This window comes from Watersipora subatra, chromosome 2, assembly GCF_963576615.1.
Source record: "Watersipora subatra chromosome 2, tzWatSuba1.1, whole genome shotgun sequence".
Lineage (NCBI taxonomy): Eukaryota > Metazoa > Bryozoa > Gymnolaemata > Cheilostomatida > Watersiporidae > Watersipora > Watersipora subatra.
The window spans coordinates 7278422-7296016 of NC_088709.1; the positions used below are offsets into that span (position 1 = coordinate 7278422).

Below are 17595 nucleotides of genomic sequence, written 5' to 3' on the forward strand. Positions count from 1 at the left end.
GGTAAGAGAAAAGCTAGGAGACAAAGAGTTCTTAAATATTCTACCATGGCAGCCAAGCAAAAGGTGAGAAAAGCGTGCCATCAAATGGTCAGTCTGTACACTTCAAAACTGCAGCTGGTCATATCTGTTGTATAATCGAGCTGGTGGGCCGCGGGCTACGCTAATGCCCGAGGTCATGGTAGTTACAGGTAGTTACGAGAGGTTACGGGAAGTACGAGAGGTTACAGGAAGTACGAGAGGTTACAGGAGTATAAAGGAGTCGGGAGATTGAGAGAGCTTCCTTCTTGACATCAACCGCATGTGAGTACACATCGATTTATATAACATCCCAACTAACAATTTTACGTTCCCAGAACGTTCCAGGGATGTTCCGAAAAGTCCCAGAAACGTTACATCGTAACGTTGTCACAAGATTATTTGTAGACACATTTTCAACGTTCCAGCAACGTTGTGGGAAAAACATTGCTGGAACGTAACTCTCAAAACGTTCCATCAATGTTGTGGGAATTACTTTGCTGGAACGTATTTCCCATAATGTCCCTACAACGTTGTGGGAAATACGTTGCTGGGACGTATTTCCCACAATGTCCCAGCAACGTTGTGGGAATTACGTTGCTGGAATGTTAGCAAATGATCCCGCATAACATTCCCACAATATTGGGAGAACATTGCGTAATATTCCACGAACATTTCTTCCATAATATTGTCTCAAGGCTATTAGCTAACATCCCAGGTAGGTTACGCATAGAACATTGGTGGGACATTGATGCGTTGGGATTTCCCATCTTTATTATACAATATTCCTAGCTACTGCGCATCGCTTTCCTTGCCGCGGTAATCTCGTTGAGCTAAAACGAAATATAATTCTAAGTGCATACAAGTTAATTAATGGGCATTGGCTTCGCTCTACTAACGAAATGATTTACATACGCGTAGGCTTGTCAGACGACACGTAGCGTAAATCAATCGGTAGATAGACTATCACCATCCATCTGACGCAATATGTATATGTGGCGACCTGGTCAGTTGCGATGTGTTCACACTGTCGCGTCTTACTTTGACCCGTTTAACGGTTAGTAAAGAGCCTAATGGACCCTAGTCATTTTTGCGATATGTCTAATGAAGTGCGAAAATTGAAATTTGTAGTGACTTTTCATTTCATTTACATAAATCATTCAAATTTATCATTATTCTTTTTCATTATTTTGTTTGTTTTTATATCTGTAATGAAAAATCTATAACATTTTTAATTTGCTTCATTTTAAATTATTTTTTGTTATGAAAGGGGGACAACTTCCAAAAAATGAATCATGCGTTTTTGTACCATTCTAGCTAGAACGTTAGAGGAAAAGGTTTGCTAACGTTATTATAACGTTGTTACAAAACATTGTTATCGAATGTCCCAGCACTGTTACAGGATTGCTACTTTGAAATGTCTGGGTATAAACATTCACATAATATTGTCTTCTAATATATTCGGAACAGTATGGCATTTCACCATTATGGAACATTCAGCAGATGATCTGGTGCAAAATTCCTGCGACATGGGGAGAATGTTACAGAACATTCCACAAGCATGCCTTTCATGATTTTGCCTCAAAGATATTAGCTAACATCCCAAGAACGTTTTCGTGCAGAACATTAATGGGGTGTAACTGTGTAGACAATTTCTAACATTTTGATGTTTCACAGAATGTTCCTCCTATGTTACTATAATGTACCGAGCATAACCGTCGACAATATTCTTTCCTTAAGCTATACAACATTCCACCAACATTACGTCTCCGAAGCAACCTAATTTTTCTATAATGTGCCATGCTTAACCTTCACACAACATCTCTTCTCAAGGCTGACGGACATTCAACAAATATTGCACCTTAGATATATACGAAGACTTTTACTAGATTATTCTTAAAATAATCTTTGTGAGCATCTCAATAGTTAGGGCATGGTTCCGAAGCTGTATATTTTGGTACAAACAGTTGCATGATATAATAACAAAAAATAATATGAAACACAATAAAAATATAGCTATAAAATGACTAAACTCTATATATATTGTCATCATCAAAACATGGCAGAAAAATACCACAACCTTTACACCAGAATAAATTATATATCAATGATACACAGAGACAAACAAGCAAAGCTATGATCATATTTGTGAATAATGCTACAGTCCACCAAATGCTTTACCACATTAGACTAAAGTTTTTCCAGCTCGTCCGTCCTTGGATTGTGGTGGCGAAGGCTGTTCTTTCATTCAACAATTCAGATTACAGTACAATCCTTTAAGCCCTGAAATGTGAAGAAGCATTTATATTAGCAGATGAGAACTGCTAAAAAGTACAGAATACAAACAAAGCAAATATGAGTATAAACTAAATATGGCAACAACCTGTTAACAAAGTAATTATGAACATCGAGGTTGATCTGCCACATCACAGTGTCACTTGCTAGATACATGAAATAGTACCAGCAATACTTTTCTTTTCACTATTTGTGGGCACTCTATAATAAGGTAATATTGTCCACTCATTCAAGTTTTTGGAATCGCGATTCCTCATAATAGGCACAGCTGGATACAAGAGTGCACAACCACCATATTTTCAAACATCCCAATCAGCTTTTTATTTAATTGCTTCATAACTGAGCTTCCTATAAGGCTGCAAATTCATATTGGCATATTATGAAAAATGCACAAGCATATCATATTTAGGGTTGCACTAATAGTAAGTTTCTTCAGAAGCAACTAATGTCCTAGTCGCATTGTTCTTATGCTGAATTATCATTTTAATAATTTGAAATTTAAAAAAGAGTTGTAGAATAGCTATGCGGTAAATTAATTAGTAAATCTCATGTAGCAAAAAACACGAACTTGGACATATCCATTAAAAAATAATAACAAACTGTAAGCTAACAACTCCGCATTAGTCGAGTTATTCACTTGGAGTAAACCTTTCTGATGAGACGCTATATGTGCAAACAGCTATATACGCAGGTAAATGAGAAGCACTGCTAATGCTATTGCAGATTGTTCCTAAGCTTTAAGAAACGCCGTGCAGATATTTAATTAAAAATTAAACGATAAGATTTTGTAAGTTTTAGTTGATCTAGAAGTATGCGAGCAGCCTGCCTTTTCAATTTCCTTTATAAGCTTGTTTGAATTAGCGCGTACACTCTTTTAAAAATACATAGTCAATCGGCTATTGTTGCCTCTTACATATTGTCAAATTCTTCAATCATACCTATCTTATATCACAATAAAATAGCTGAAAATCATGTCATAAAAAGAGAAAAAAAAATTACATCGCACTACTAGCTCTAAGTTGACGTTTTGGTAAAAGGCAGCACAATTCTCAACCTATCATGCTTATCACAAGTTATACATAATCTAACACAATGCAAACTTTCAAGAGTTGCTTTCTTAATTATGTACATGTGCACACAACTCTTAGATTTCCATATTTTCTCTGCTTAAAATTCTGATGTGCTAGGTAGTTAGTGTTAAAATGTGCTTCCAATCTGCCAAAAAAATCTACGTTTTGTACTACAGCATTTCTAAATTTGGAACTAATTTTTCCAACTTTCAATAACAAAAATCACAGTTAAAGGGAGAGTAACTATAGATCTATCGTAAATTCCAGAGTACAAGTCTAGATCTGAAGTTTGGTTCGAAAATCCTGGTTTTGACATGTACATACCGTAACCTCTTCCATGGCCCAAATCTTTTATTCGCTAATAGTTCAATCGGGATCAGAGGCGGGCAATGCGTAGCTGAGGAAATGGCATTCAAAACACCATCAGTAAGGACACCATTTTTGGCGCCGTCGGGAATACTACAATTAACAAAAGACTGAGAGTAGCATGTTATAGTGAAGATCACAGGGAACAAAAAACAAGCACTTAACCAACGTACTGGTTCACCTCAATACAAGAACAAAACCGCTACCTCGGATAATAGGTATTCAACAGAGTAGCAATGCCTCAAGACAGATTTCTGTCAGGAATCGTGATTCATGTACAAGAAAAAGGTGTGAATGCCCAATAGTGGATGTGTCAAATGGATTACTGAAGTGTGGCCTTGTAGGCAGATACTACAAAAACCAACATCAAATTCAAAACGTATCACGTAATTCCAGAAGAGAATCCTAGTGATGACATTTCGAATGGTGAATAATGGGGACCTGGTGTTCCAATCAGCTCACATTGAGTAGGATTACTGGTATTTCACTATTTTATAAATAAATTCCTATATGTGATATCATGTAATTTTGATTTGCAACGGTTTTTTGAAGTTGAATTTTACTAGAAATTGTGCCATGAATTACATTATCGTCGTATTTTTGTGCAGACACCGCAGCAATACTATTTAAATTCATGAAAGAAACGAAGTCACTGTTGGGATTCAAACACAAATGCTCTATGGTAACATCTTCCAGCGCAGCGAGCTGGAAGCTTGTAGGTGTAGCATAAAAACACACTGGTCAGTGCGCGAGGCGACATTGCATTAGAAGGACTGGTCTTATGTACTGAATATTATATGGTATGTTTATCGAATTTGATATGGTTGTCATGACGTTAAGGGCTTAGGGCACAAATAAACAAACTTTCCATGTAGCTGAACTAAAGCATATTGATAACATATTAGTAAGCCTACAACATGTATAATAAAAACACAGACATGGAAAATTTGCAATAGTGATGGAAAAATGCAAGAAATATGTCTAGATCTCACCTGTCCCACATTTATTGATACCGATTCAATTGGTTATGGAGAATTCACTGTTGAGCCGAACCGGTGTATGGTTGGCAAATTGACCATAGTAGTGGTGATTGACTAGATAGCGATTAGACGATTAGTTGCAAGGATAATGGCCAGATCTTGTGAGATTCATTCTAAAAAATCGCAAACAAACCACATTAGAGATCTTGCAAACAACAAATCGATAAACTATCTATATGGTAAGAATCTAATGGTTATGGACTTGGACTGAGATTGAACCGATAACCTTGTAGTTGCAAACCCTAAATCTGGCCACTAAAAACTGCTGGTTGGTCACTACTAATATTGCTCAACATTTTCCAACTGAATAACAAGTTTAGTAGCTCAGTGACTAACAAACATGTCTTTACTCATTTGATATATGCGTATAGATCTTCATCTTTATGAAATTTTGGAGACAAAAATAATGGCAAAGAAAGAATTCTTCAAATTAAGTTTAGGAAATGGCGTTCAAACTTGTATCAGAGTTTGTCACATCAGAGTTGTCTTCTCTATTTTATGGCAGTCAAAAACTATTAATGATTCACCATTACTCCGTTTGTACACAACACACAGTCACTCGCAATGAGATTTATTATCAACAATGCCTCTGAAGTATGTAATGAAATCAAAAGATACATGCCACTACTCAGTAACATGCTTTACACATTTTTCTACGCATATATGGCTTCAAAGCCATTTCAATTCTATTAGCAAAAGCTCGCTCAACCAGCAAAAGTGTTTTTATCAGTTATTAAGACATTCGATAACATCGCTGTGATACGTGAAAAAAATCATATTAAAAGTTGTACTTCTCTTAAAGCACAGAGGTACAGTTAAAGAACGAAAGCAATATGTAACCCTTTTAGTGCCATAGGCCTACTCTTTTTAATGAATTCCTGTTTACAGAAGCGTGACATTTTAAAGACAAATTATATCCATTCTATGACTCGCAAATGCTTTTCAAGCTGTTTTCCAACGTCAAACGCATCCAAGAACGATAATCCACCGCAGTTTACCACCATGGAGTGCAATTATTTAGAAACACAGTCTTTAACACTCGGTTTTATTTACGGAGAAAAACTTGAATTTGTACCAATGCAAAAAACTTTACTCACCTGCAATAACGATCGCAAAGAGCGTCAATATCATTTATTACTATATTGTGAATTTTATTGCAAGTATTGCAGATGAGTTAAGCATCGTTAAATCATTAAATAAACTACAACAACCGGAAAAATAAATCAGTATGGTGGATATTTCCTCCTCCTAGTTTTGCCTTGTCCGATATTTTCAGGCATAATACGATGTAAATGCATACCTTCGAAATCTTTCGAAGGAGTACGATGCGGAGTTTCAGCTTTCCTACGCATCGAACTTCATAAATTCCGAAAAGTTATAACTAAATTCTATGTATATGCCCACAAACAATCTCGGTTGATATTTTGGTTCATTATATAGTAATACAAAAAAGCGTTTAATCTCTTTGTAAAGATTTAATAGACGTAAACTGACAAAACGTCGTAAAACCACGGTTATGGAAGACCAAGCGAGTCATACATAACGCCGAATACCTGTTGGAGATTCCGACAAGTTGGTGATTTTTTCTGAAACTACCGATGTGATTACCGCTGCCTATACTCGTGATGTTGTGTTAAAACTGCTAAAAGAGTTCTGAATAAATATCGCCGAGTGATTTATTCACTACTAATGGACGTGATTTGACGCTATTTGGTAAGAAACCTCAAATTGTTGATCAGTTACAAAACTGCCTTACACAAAGCCACTGCACACTCGCAGACATGCGAAAATGGTGCCCGAAGGGTTGAAATCAACTTGATATCGAATAATGAATACCATATTTGCCTTGTGGTGACCGATTTAACTCATGCACTACTATAATCCCCTCTGTGCGGCTTACAGACAATTTAAATCAGACGGAGAGCCCCTCACTGGAGCTTTTTTATATTATGTGGTTTGGTTCTCTTTTTGTAGCTACAAGTGAATGGATTCAGATTTTCTTGGTTCAAATGCTTAGTATGGAGACTATTGTAGTGTGTGCTCATGTGAGACTGACAGTAAAGGATTCTTATAAGTATTATATATATAGCATTTGTATTCATTTCATGTGAAACGTTAACTGCGGATGATTCCCAACATCTATAAGCACAAAAGCTCTGAAACGCGCTCGTAGAGAGCATACGAATTTCATCGCATCTGACGAAGACTTGCCTTGTTTGGCCTGACCCATTTTGTGAGCAGCTGTTTGAATGGCTTTTGTTGATACAAATTAATTATGTTCAACCTAAAATGAATTACGTAGTGAATAAGTTGAAGACATTTTATGAGAAAGAGATTTTGAGGTGATTTTTTGTGAGCAGTACATCATGTTTATGTTACACAACTATTTATTGTACTGACTGAAAAGAAAAACGAAGTTGCAAGTTGTCAGTCAAGACTCAATAATCATTTTTTATTTACAGCATGAAACTTTGTTGAGTCCAAAAATAATCCATCAGACAACAAGCAAAGCAACCTTTTCACTTCTAACATTCCTTGCAAAAAAACATAATTTTCAGTGATTTGTCTGCTAATATGTTACACAATTCTAAGAAAATTTATCTTTGCCAAAATTATTTAAGCATTGCCAAGTGGAAGTAACGTTATGCGGATCCATGGTCTATTCTAGCAAATACATGTAGACTAATTATTATGACATGACCATGTAGTAACTGTAATTTTTAATTTCTGTAATTTATCTAATTGTGATTTTTACAATTTGATATAAATGAGATAATCTCTCTTTGAGTTAAATTCAACAACAAGATTGCATAAAGGTTTGGAAATTTTTTTGAAGGTGCATCCCCCTTTTTCTTATTTTGTAAAGAGCAAATCTGACAATACAAAAATCATTTCAACGGGTATGTGAACTGACTGTTTGATATAGCCGCGTAATTGCCTGCAAGCTGTATAAATCATCTATGTGAGAATTTTCTGCAAGTTGACAGGCTCGGTTACATTGGTTGTTTCTTGTGTCATTACTGACCAATGCCCCAGATGGGCGCAAACTATTTTGTAATTGCAAAAGGAAGATTTGTTTAGTAAATTGACAATGTCATATAAGCAAGCTAATAACAATAACTGAACACTTCATTGTTTTGTTAATTATTTGTAATATCTACTGTGACAAGCAACAACAAAAACTGAGCCAAAGGTTTCAAAAGAACAGTGAATATCACACTGTATTATTTAACACTGTTTACGAAAACCTACAATAGGTGTTCTCGTCATTTCATAAACAAAAAATAAGATTGTTATATATAACCTATTGTTAAAGGTTGACTTGCAACAAAATTCACATTACAGTTATTTGATATCAAAAGATTACCCATGTCTTATTCTGTTGTGTTGTAGGTGCAAATTATATGGGAATGTGATTAAAAGCTTTTAAAAGCTAAAAAAACCAACAGTTAATCGCAGCCACATGAGACCACTGTAGTTTGAATTCTCTTTCCAAAGTGGCTCAAATGGGACGTAGTTGTTACAGGATGGTTTCTGTTTACACTTTCATGCAACCTCATTCGTCGAAATATTTTCACAAATATATTTCACACATTCAATAAAACCAGGTCTATTGTTCTTACGCGTCTATTTTATCGTCATTGTAATGCTGTCACTTTTAGCTCTGATATATTATAACTTACCGTAAAAAGTCGTTAAACTTTCTATCCTTAGTTCGAAGGCGTACATATCATTGTCTGATAATCATGACGAGCCTGTTGGTCACATGTGATATTCGAAAATTGCTGCAAAAATTATTTGCGAAGTATTGGGTCACATGATCAGATTACGACTTGACGATTAGATCAAGCCAAAACAAAATTGAAAGTAGCGCGCATCTATATTTGATATGGGGTCTTCGGTAAAACCCGAAGTGTTTGTCATAAACTAGTGTTACGATAAGTTTTATATGGAGCTTTTTATTGGCCTTTCAATTCACATGAGAACATCACGTAACAAGACAATAACCAAACTGTCAGAACTACGTCAGAGAAATAAACAGATTCCAATTTACGGCGGCTTTTCGTTTTTGAGCTTTCAAGAGCTTGTAATCACATTTCCACATATTTGGCACCTACAACACAACAATGTAAGACATGGTGAATTTTTTGATACCAAATAACTGTAATGTGAATTTTGTCGCAAGTCAACCTTTAAGACTAAAACTAAAGCTTTGGAGGCTAAGCTGCCTTTCATCAACAACAAAAACTTCAGCTTTTTAAAATTCACTTTCAGAGTCGTAGAGCTCACATGTGTGCTATACGGCTCTGTTCACGTCTACACATACTGTTGCAACGATAAAACTATCTCTCCTTGGAGCAGACAATTCCACTTATCCGGTAACTTTTAACTACTAAACAGCTATGGCATTCGTTAAAAAGTATTAGTCAGCCCAGCTTATAGCTCTATGGTGACAGTTTTGTCTTATTAATAGAAACGCACATGCAATAGATTGAAGGGGAGTCTATGGGTGATCGATCCGCATGATGCCACACTATCACAGTATTATCCAAGAATTGTATTTCAATGGGATTATCGCTCAACTGAGCAGTTACCGGTGTATCTTAGACTCGCAGCTTACAAATTTCTTACTCATCAATACTCTTTAAGGGTGGTCAGTGGTCACGTGAGAGCCGAAACGAACTAAACGACACAAAACAACGTCGCTGTCAGTTGTAAACTGTTCAGCCTAAGACATTTCTGGCTGAAATGAACCATTTCGATCCTGCTCGAAATTTTGTGGTCGAACCCTTGCGTTTATTGGCTGGTTAAAATTCTACTGAGCACTCGTCACATTTCTATTTACGTGCGTGTGAGCAAAGGTAAATAGAAATGGGACGATCTTTTTATTTGGTTAAATAAACAACATCAAACAATTTATGACAAGGCTCTCCCGGACTTATGATTGTGTTGCATGAATGTAAGATGTTGTGCTTGAGTTTTGCATAAATGTTAAAGAATGGTTGTGGTTTTATTTCCTGTAGAATATAAGTAATGTGTCATACTCATCCTGATGAATAATCGTTGCCTGTTTTATTTATGTAAAACCACAGTACTATGATGAAGACTGTTTTTGTTTGTTATGTACTCAGCATAGAAAAACATTCATATATTAACAAAAAGTATAATTTTGTTGATGGAAGGTTTGGCAAAATTTTTCTATCGAGTGATTTATTCTGAGCAGCTGAACGATCTTCTGATAAGTCTGCTGTGTAATAATAATTAATAATTGTTCCTCAAAGTTTTTTGTTTACAATAGAAATATTTAGTTTAAATACATAAAAACTACCAATGAAACAGTGTCCTGTCTCCATGCGTATGGTATCTAGGAGGCGAACTGACTTCGGATGCCATGTGACATGTGGCTTAGCCGACCCGAAGTAAACTAACCTCCAAACCTAAGTCAGTTCGGTCATCGCGTGACCACGGCTTAAGCGTGTCACCTTTGCAACATTACTAAAAGGCTGTGTTTCAAGTAAGCGAATCTATTACTGGTGCACCTTCCATTACATCACGTGGTCCATACATGCATACATAGCTGAGAGGTTCTATAGAGGTCCGAAGGGCTATACAATATTACATAGCCTTTTGCAGAGGTCTCTCCAAAGTCGTTCTGTTATCGAAGATGTCATTGGCAGCTGACCAAAATTAAAGTAAAACAACCATGATAGTTAGTGTAATTAATATAATTATTCAATAAGTTAAAGCAATGGTAAAATAAATTGTGGCAATATGTTACAATGCAATACTGTTAGCAGCGGATGACATTCAATCTATATATAAATGTGAGCGTTTGTCGGTGGTCCAGTTATATACGGATAGTTTTAGTAATAAAAAATTCACTTCGAAGAGGATTTAAACTTGCGAAGATTGTAATCGCAAGTTTGCAAACACGCATAACTAACCACATGATTGTGATTTTCGGCCATCTTTTTTTCAGTATCCGTATTGCGATTGTAGGTTAGTAACTAAATGTATATGTAATTTTTACTATTAACTAATATTACCATTTGTTTCATTTTTATAAAGTCATTTTAAAATCCATTACCTATCTTTTAATGTGACGTTTCAATTTCAGATGTCCTGCTACACTCCTATTTTCGGTTTCTTATAAAGCAATCGCTAAATCTACAAAGTACCGTGGTGCTCTTCATTGCTATACATTTGTAGTGGTATCGTCCATAAAAACTTTTTCAATACTTTTTCAAAGTAGCTTCTGCTGCAGCAGTAACCTTTGTATACACACGTTTCAACATGTATATAGTCACTGTTATTAATAATTCAGCCTAGTCATGATTTTTATTTTATTTTTTCAATTAAATAGTGCAAGTGCTCTAGAATATCGAATATCAGAATAGGATGAGGTTAAGCACTTTACAAAGAATCACAGCCATCTTTGGTACTAAAAATGATCAGTGCTTGTCCAATTACTACATGAATTATGATGTTATACTTATTTCTTTGGCAATTAGGCTTATTTGTGCTGTTTGTCCGAGGTTGGAAGGAGCAGAAAAGCCTCTGACCTCTTGTATAGAACGCACTAGAGTTTGCGCAAGCAGAGTGCCTCAATAGTTTAATAACCTAACCAGTATGGACAATCATTTGTGTCGCTTTGGTTGTCCACTAGTTTATTGAATGATTCATAAGCAGTTTGTTTGTGTGTGTGTATGTGTGCTCTGGTCACTCGCCTGTTCCCATACACGTCGCAAAGTACTGGCGACAGCACCGCATGCTATTAGCGGTGAAATGGGAACCTATGCGCCGGGTACAGCCAAGGACCGCCGATAGTTGCAGACGGCCTCGCAATAGTTTAGGGCTGTTCAAATGTCGCAAAATGCCGCAGGCAAAACCTTCATGTAATGCTCGTACAGGTCACCATTATAGAAATGGCATGGCGAGCGAACATTTTAGGTGATTCCTCGATTATGTTTAGCGATGTAGCTTATATGTGAACATATGCCACCGAGCCTAGTGCCGCAAGCGTTTTGCTGCGCAAGTTACCGCCAGAGTTTCGCAGTCCATATGTGAACCAGGCTTTAGTATTAAGCTGCGTTCAGATCAGCCATTGTGCAGAGGCCAAGTTTGATCTGAGATTGGGTGATTTTGTCCGTTTTTTATTTGCAGGGTCAGATAACTTTAGCTGATATATTTTAGTGAGTCACTCCTTGAATTTTGCTGACTGTTTCCTACAATGTTTTTAGTGAACTTTTTTAGCAAGCTGCCTGATTATTTTGCACTGCTCATCGCTAATAATGGATAACCATAAGGAGGACGATCTTTTGCTAACATAATGTGCTTCAACTATTATAATAACAGCAGACACTTCAATTAGCATGTGGTTGCTATGATAATTGAACCTGAGCAACAATTCCACAGCAGTTTTCCGGGTTGCTGTTACTCATGAGTGAAGCTATGACAATAGCATACACAGGTGTGAAGACAAATATGGTGTTCATATTAAAGCCTGGTTTCCATATGACAGCACAAGGCCGCGACGTCCTGCGTGCGTAGGCCAGCTGTGATATGGAAACTTCAACACACGACGATAGCGCGACGTGCGTACGCTAATCGCAAGGATCCAACAGAATGGGTCCTTGCGATGGGTGCGCACGATTATGTATCCCACAATACACCGCTAGACCTTGTCAACCCATCCCATAATTCAAACGGAGGGCTGTTTTCCGAAAAAATCTGTCTCTCCTACGAAAAAGTAAGGAAATTATCCACTCTGTCCAATGCAAGCGTGGTGCCTACGCGCGATATGGAAACACCGCATCGCGGCCCATGAAATGCATTGTGCACGATCACTGGGCTGCGCACGATCGTTGTGCTGTCATATGGAAACCAGGCTTTAATGACACTATGACTCACGGTAAAAAAGATGTCATTGGCTACTCAAATAGAATATCGGCTTTGAAAAAAAATTTTCTCTTTGGACTATATCGGTATCAGGCTTGTTTGCGCTGTTCACACGATACGATTCTCGGTCAGTAGAAAAATTGGTCAGAGAATTGACCCAAAATCGGCTGCTGTGACCGCAGCTTTAGTCTGTTAGATTTAGCTTTCTGATTTTAGGAGGAAACTTATGTTATGCAAAAGCTATTATAACGAATATTGTTGGTTGGTCACATCGTGTATCTGCTCTAGTAGGGCAGTGGTGTCAGGTTTAATGCTTATTAGTTTGTTGTAGGGGCTTAATAGAAACTGATGTTTTTTTTCTTCTCTAGAGGGTATTCTCAGTAGAAGCATATATCTGACTTTAGTTCATTTTTGGCAATTGTTTCCAGTTCTAATTTATTGCAGCTTCAGTGGTAGTGTCTGCCTTTGAATTTTGAGCTAATATAATCGTGCATTGTGGTGCCATTTTGTGAAGCGACCAGCATTTGTAATCTTTAGTTACACACCCCATGAATACCTGTCATTGTGAAACAAAGGAACTCATCATGTTATTCAACTTCTATATTAGTATTTATGCATCCTGTCTTAAGAGTATTATACACCTCTTACATAACCACTCATCCCCTTTTATTTAACCATTTCTGATGTGATTAGGAAACAGCTTTCTGGACTCTTGCTAGCTAGCCTGGGCATGGCTCTCGTGGTGGATATGGAGAGAGAGCCTGGGACACATAGCGAAAAAAAGGTAAGATAACTTCTGCAAAACGAGCGACATATGTTACATATGACGCTCAGACTGATACTAATGGAAGCGTGTCGTTAGATTCGTATCTCACGATGTATTAGATGTGGCGCGTTTAAAAGCCTATTGTCACGGTAACGTGACTTGATCTAGTAAAAAGCGCTATTTTTTTGATAGGCTGGGTGGTTACGAAATACCTCCTTTGGTAATAAAACGATAGGAACCATAGGCTACTATTCTCTTGCGTTTTCACGTTAGCAGTTTCATTTCCTATACTGATAAAAATGGAGCCATTCAAAAATTACTATCAAAGCTAGGCATAGTCGCACTGAGACCAGAACAGTTTCAAGCTTTACAACATATTATCGCAGGTCTTGACCAATTTATAGTTCTTCCTTCTGGCTTCGGAAAGAGTATTTGCTTTCAGATGGCACCGTTTTGCAGTGGTAGGTCCGAGTTGTTCATAATAACTGTCGCGAATAATAATACTCGTGAGTAAAATAAAACTGAGATTACTTTTTACTAGATAAACTTTTCTTTACTAGCAGCGTGCAATTCATTTTTGTTGTTCTATTGCTATTCGTTTGCTATGTTTGTATTGTTATTGTGAATTTTTTTTATTCAATTGATTCAATTTTTTATTATAATTAAATCAAAACATAATGAATTGAACATACGAAATAATATAACTGTCGTGATTGATTTATTATGCAACCAACATTTCATACTTACTAACCAGCGTTTGTTTGCTGCCAATTCAGATTAAAAATAATACATAATACTCGCGTAGATCATAAATAAGACCGTCACATGATACTCCTTCGGAAATAACGATTGTGATATTAGCGACTTCAGAAGTCGGCTTTTAGAGTTGTCTTCCCCGCGTGTTGCGATGTGTCCCAGGCTCTCTCTCCCAATCCCCACGAGAGCCATGCCCAGGCTACTTGCTAGCCTGACACGCAGATTTATTATTCCAACTTCCTAGCACCTGCTATTTTACTGCTTAGCATAAATGTTATCTGCTTCCTTGTACTTACTCGCTTACTGCCTAGGAAGCTTTGCAGCACCCAATCGTCTGTGATCTACAGATGTGACGATTGCCTGACTGATTAGGCAAACATATATAAGCCTGTGTAGATCAGAAACAATTCGAACTCCATATTTTACTCACGCTCTACGTATCACTCTGCTCTTGTATCACTCTTTATATTTTTAGACTTGCGCAATGAGCATCGGCCATTGACTTGATTAGCCTTCATATATTTTATGTTTTTGCAATTGAAAGTTTGAATTTTTAATAAATATATTCTGTTTTAAAGTTTTTTAACTAAAACAAACCAGTCTAATTCTTGACATTAAATCTACACCTAAAATACAGTCCTTTATAAATTCGCAAATCATAAACCAACTACTTGAACCACCAATCCAGCACTTATATATAGTTAATAATCCTTTAAACAGAGGGTCATTACAATTTCTATGTCATCAGTCAACTATTCAATTGACAAGTTCATTACTGAAGCAGCATGTTTGTGGTGGTTGTAGATAGTAGTTTGTGATTTTGCTGCCAGCAACTTTCTAACAGCAAATTGTTTCCAGCAAAACTGTTGAAAATCTGAGTGTATTGATTTTAACTATATACATTGTATAATAACCGCAAGTACATCACTAACTTCCATACTATACTCCACACAAGTTGCTTGTAAAACTGTGTATCTCATAACTGAATATTGTAAGATGGCAGATCTCTTCATGAGTGTTTCTATTGTATTCTCAAAAATCTGGTTAATCATTGATTGGCTTGGTTTGCTGAGCATTAGTATCTTTGTCAGACTTATTATTGTTGGCATAGGCCTGAAATCCTCAATTGCTTTATTTGTTTTCTCTATAAAACATGTTATAATGGAACTCTATACATAACAACCCAAAGGTAGACAAATGTATTTTATTTTATAATTTTAAAATTATAGCACTATGATTCTTCGTCTTAACTTATTAGTATGCTGGACTTGGTAGATGGCATCGAAATCTGCAAGCAAACACATTAACAATCAAATATATTACAGAATAGGAGAATGTGTTCTAAAAATGGTAACTACCCTTGTTGCTAAGCTCGCACCTATTTTTTGGATCAGCTTTAAAATGGCTTTTTTGCTAGAAAAACAGCAATACTGTTTCTAGTGCTTTTTGATTCAACTTAACTAGCCCATGTTTATTACATTTACTGTGACTAGCATGCTCACTTATCACCACTTGCGACTCTACTACATGCCATTCAGCCACTTAAATGCTGAGTATTATTTAATGTCATACGTCAACCAGCTTTATGGATGCAAAGCTTTTATGTGAATTTAATAATATTTTTAAAAGTAATTGCTATTAAATCTAAGTGGTAGGTACAATGGCTGGTTTGGAAACTTTGGATAAATTTTGGCACAGTATTCCGATGTCACTCATGAAAAGATCCTGAGACCTACCGAAATTTATTAAAAATAGCATTCTTTGCAATTGTGTTATGCAATTAAAACTTGATTTTAATGACGCAGATGGCTCCTGCCCCTACTTCTCTCATCTAAACCAAGAAAGAGTCATGTAGAAGGTGACGATGACTTCCATGATGATTTGGAATCAAGCGAACAGCTGGAAATCGAACTGTCAAGGTCTGGCTCGGACATAGTGGAGTGCATCGGTAGGTAAATATGACCAATATATCCAGGTTTTCTACAAAACAAAATATCTGGCACACATTGCAGCCTTGCTGCATATGCTAAACTGCATAGCTGCTCATATTGTGGTGCATAATTTGGGTATATAAATGTATTTTGGTATTAGCTACTTTCACTTATTGTTAGTGTATAAAGCAGATATACAGAAAGCAGAGTGGCTTGAAATAATACTGCAGCAGATCAGTGAAATGTAGGTAAATTTATTTTATGGTTGATACATATGCTTTTTATAATAATATTAGCATATGATATTTATTTAGCAGGTTATGAGGTACAGAGCTTAAAACTCAACTGCAATGACTGCACCAGCTTTATAGCCTCCTGTCCAGGTTTACGCATCAGGGGATTATGCGATACTAATCAGTGTAAAAGATAGAGGTGGTCTGTTTCCACCTCATCCTGTCATCACAAAGATATGTCTAGGCTCAGAACTGAGCATACGGCAGGGTGTCGACTTACAAGGAATCACTGCAGACATACACAAGCTGGTGGTCACTAAAACTCTTTCATCGGTTTTACAAAGCAATTTGCATCAGGGATTTCCATGCTCGTTCCACTGCACAGCGCAACGTTAGTTAAAATATCACCTCCAGATATTTCAGGATTATAATTCATCAGGAGGCTACAAAGGTAGCAGCTAACAAGGGAATCTCAGATCAAGGCTCAGCCGACTGGTCGTCTTTAGTCATGTGTAGCCTTTCACAGTATGTCTAGAAAAGTGTACCATTTGTCGCTTGTTTTCTACGAGTTTGCTGATGCTGTTTGCATAACACCCAAGACCCAACATTTATATTCATGGCAGACTGCAATCAGCGTACGATGTACCAGTGTGTATGCATTTGAAATCAGTTCGTACACCTAGCTATCTGACATGTTAGCCCATAGCATATGGCAACATTGATAATTTTGCAATATCTTTTGGAATACATGTGCATCAATATACACTTTTACTCGCACTTTTTATATGAAATATTCAACTTTATGTTTATAAATTTGCAGGGTAGGAAATACATAGTGTATAAGCGTTGTATCTAAAATTTGAAACAAATATCTTGTGTGCTTTAGTAGTTATATCAAATTACATGTAGCAACAAAAATGTCTCTTGATTCTTTCAGTGTAAACAATGATGACTCACTTGCCTGACCAGCTGCAAGTGAACAAAGCATTGCCCTTCTGTCACAAAGCATGCGGCTATTTATGTAGGACACCACGGCTTTGAATTGCCCAGTCTCCTATAGCTAATAGGTCTTAAATAGGCTCGTAAATGTCACCTTCAAGAAAGGGTAGTGAGCTTCAGCCAGCGCATTGGCATTTAAAATACACCAAAGGTCAAGCTGAGAATTAAACATGAGTAGCAGTACGCAGACCAACACACACAGGCACACATACATATTGAGCTATC

General features: G+C 36.7%; 2 long non-coding RNA genes across 3 annotated transcripts; one reads left to right on the forward strand and one right to left on the reverse strand.

Annotated features, from left to right (window-relative positions):
- Nucleotides 1-1947: 1947 nt before the first annotated feature.
- Nucleotides 1948-6022, reverse strand: LOC137387601 (uncharacterized). 2 transcript variants are annotated; one of them, XR_010977922.1, is made up of 4 exons: nucleotides 5884-6022; nucleotides 4739-4899; nucleotides 3705-3839; nucleotides 1948-2298 (listed from the first exon to the last, which is right to left on the reverse strand). It is a non-coding gene; the product is annotated as an uncharacterized lncRNA (long non-coding RNA). The 2 variants fall into 2 exon arrangements; XR_010977923.1 differs by having other exon boundaries at nucleotides 3705-4097.
- Nucleotides 6023-6357: 335 nt separating this feature from the next.
- On the forward strand, nucleotides 6358-17269 carry LOC137387815 (uncharacterized). The gene is made up of 4 exons (XR_010977954.1): nucleotides 6358-6499; nucleotides 13379-13469; nucleotides 16013-16155; nucleotides 16453-17269. It is a non-coding gene; the product is annotated as an uncharacterized lncRNA (long non-coding RNA).
- Nucleotides 17270-17595: the final 326 nt, after the last annotated feature.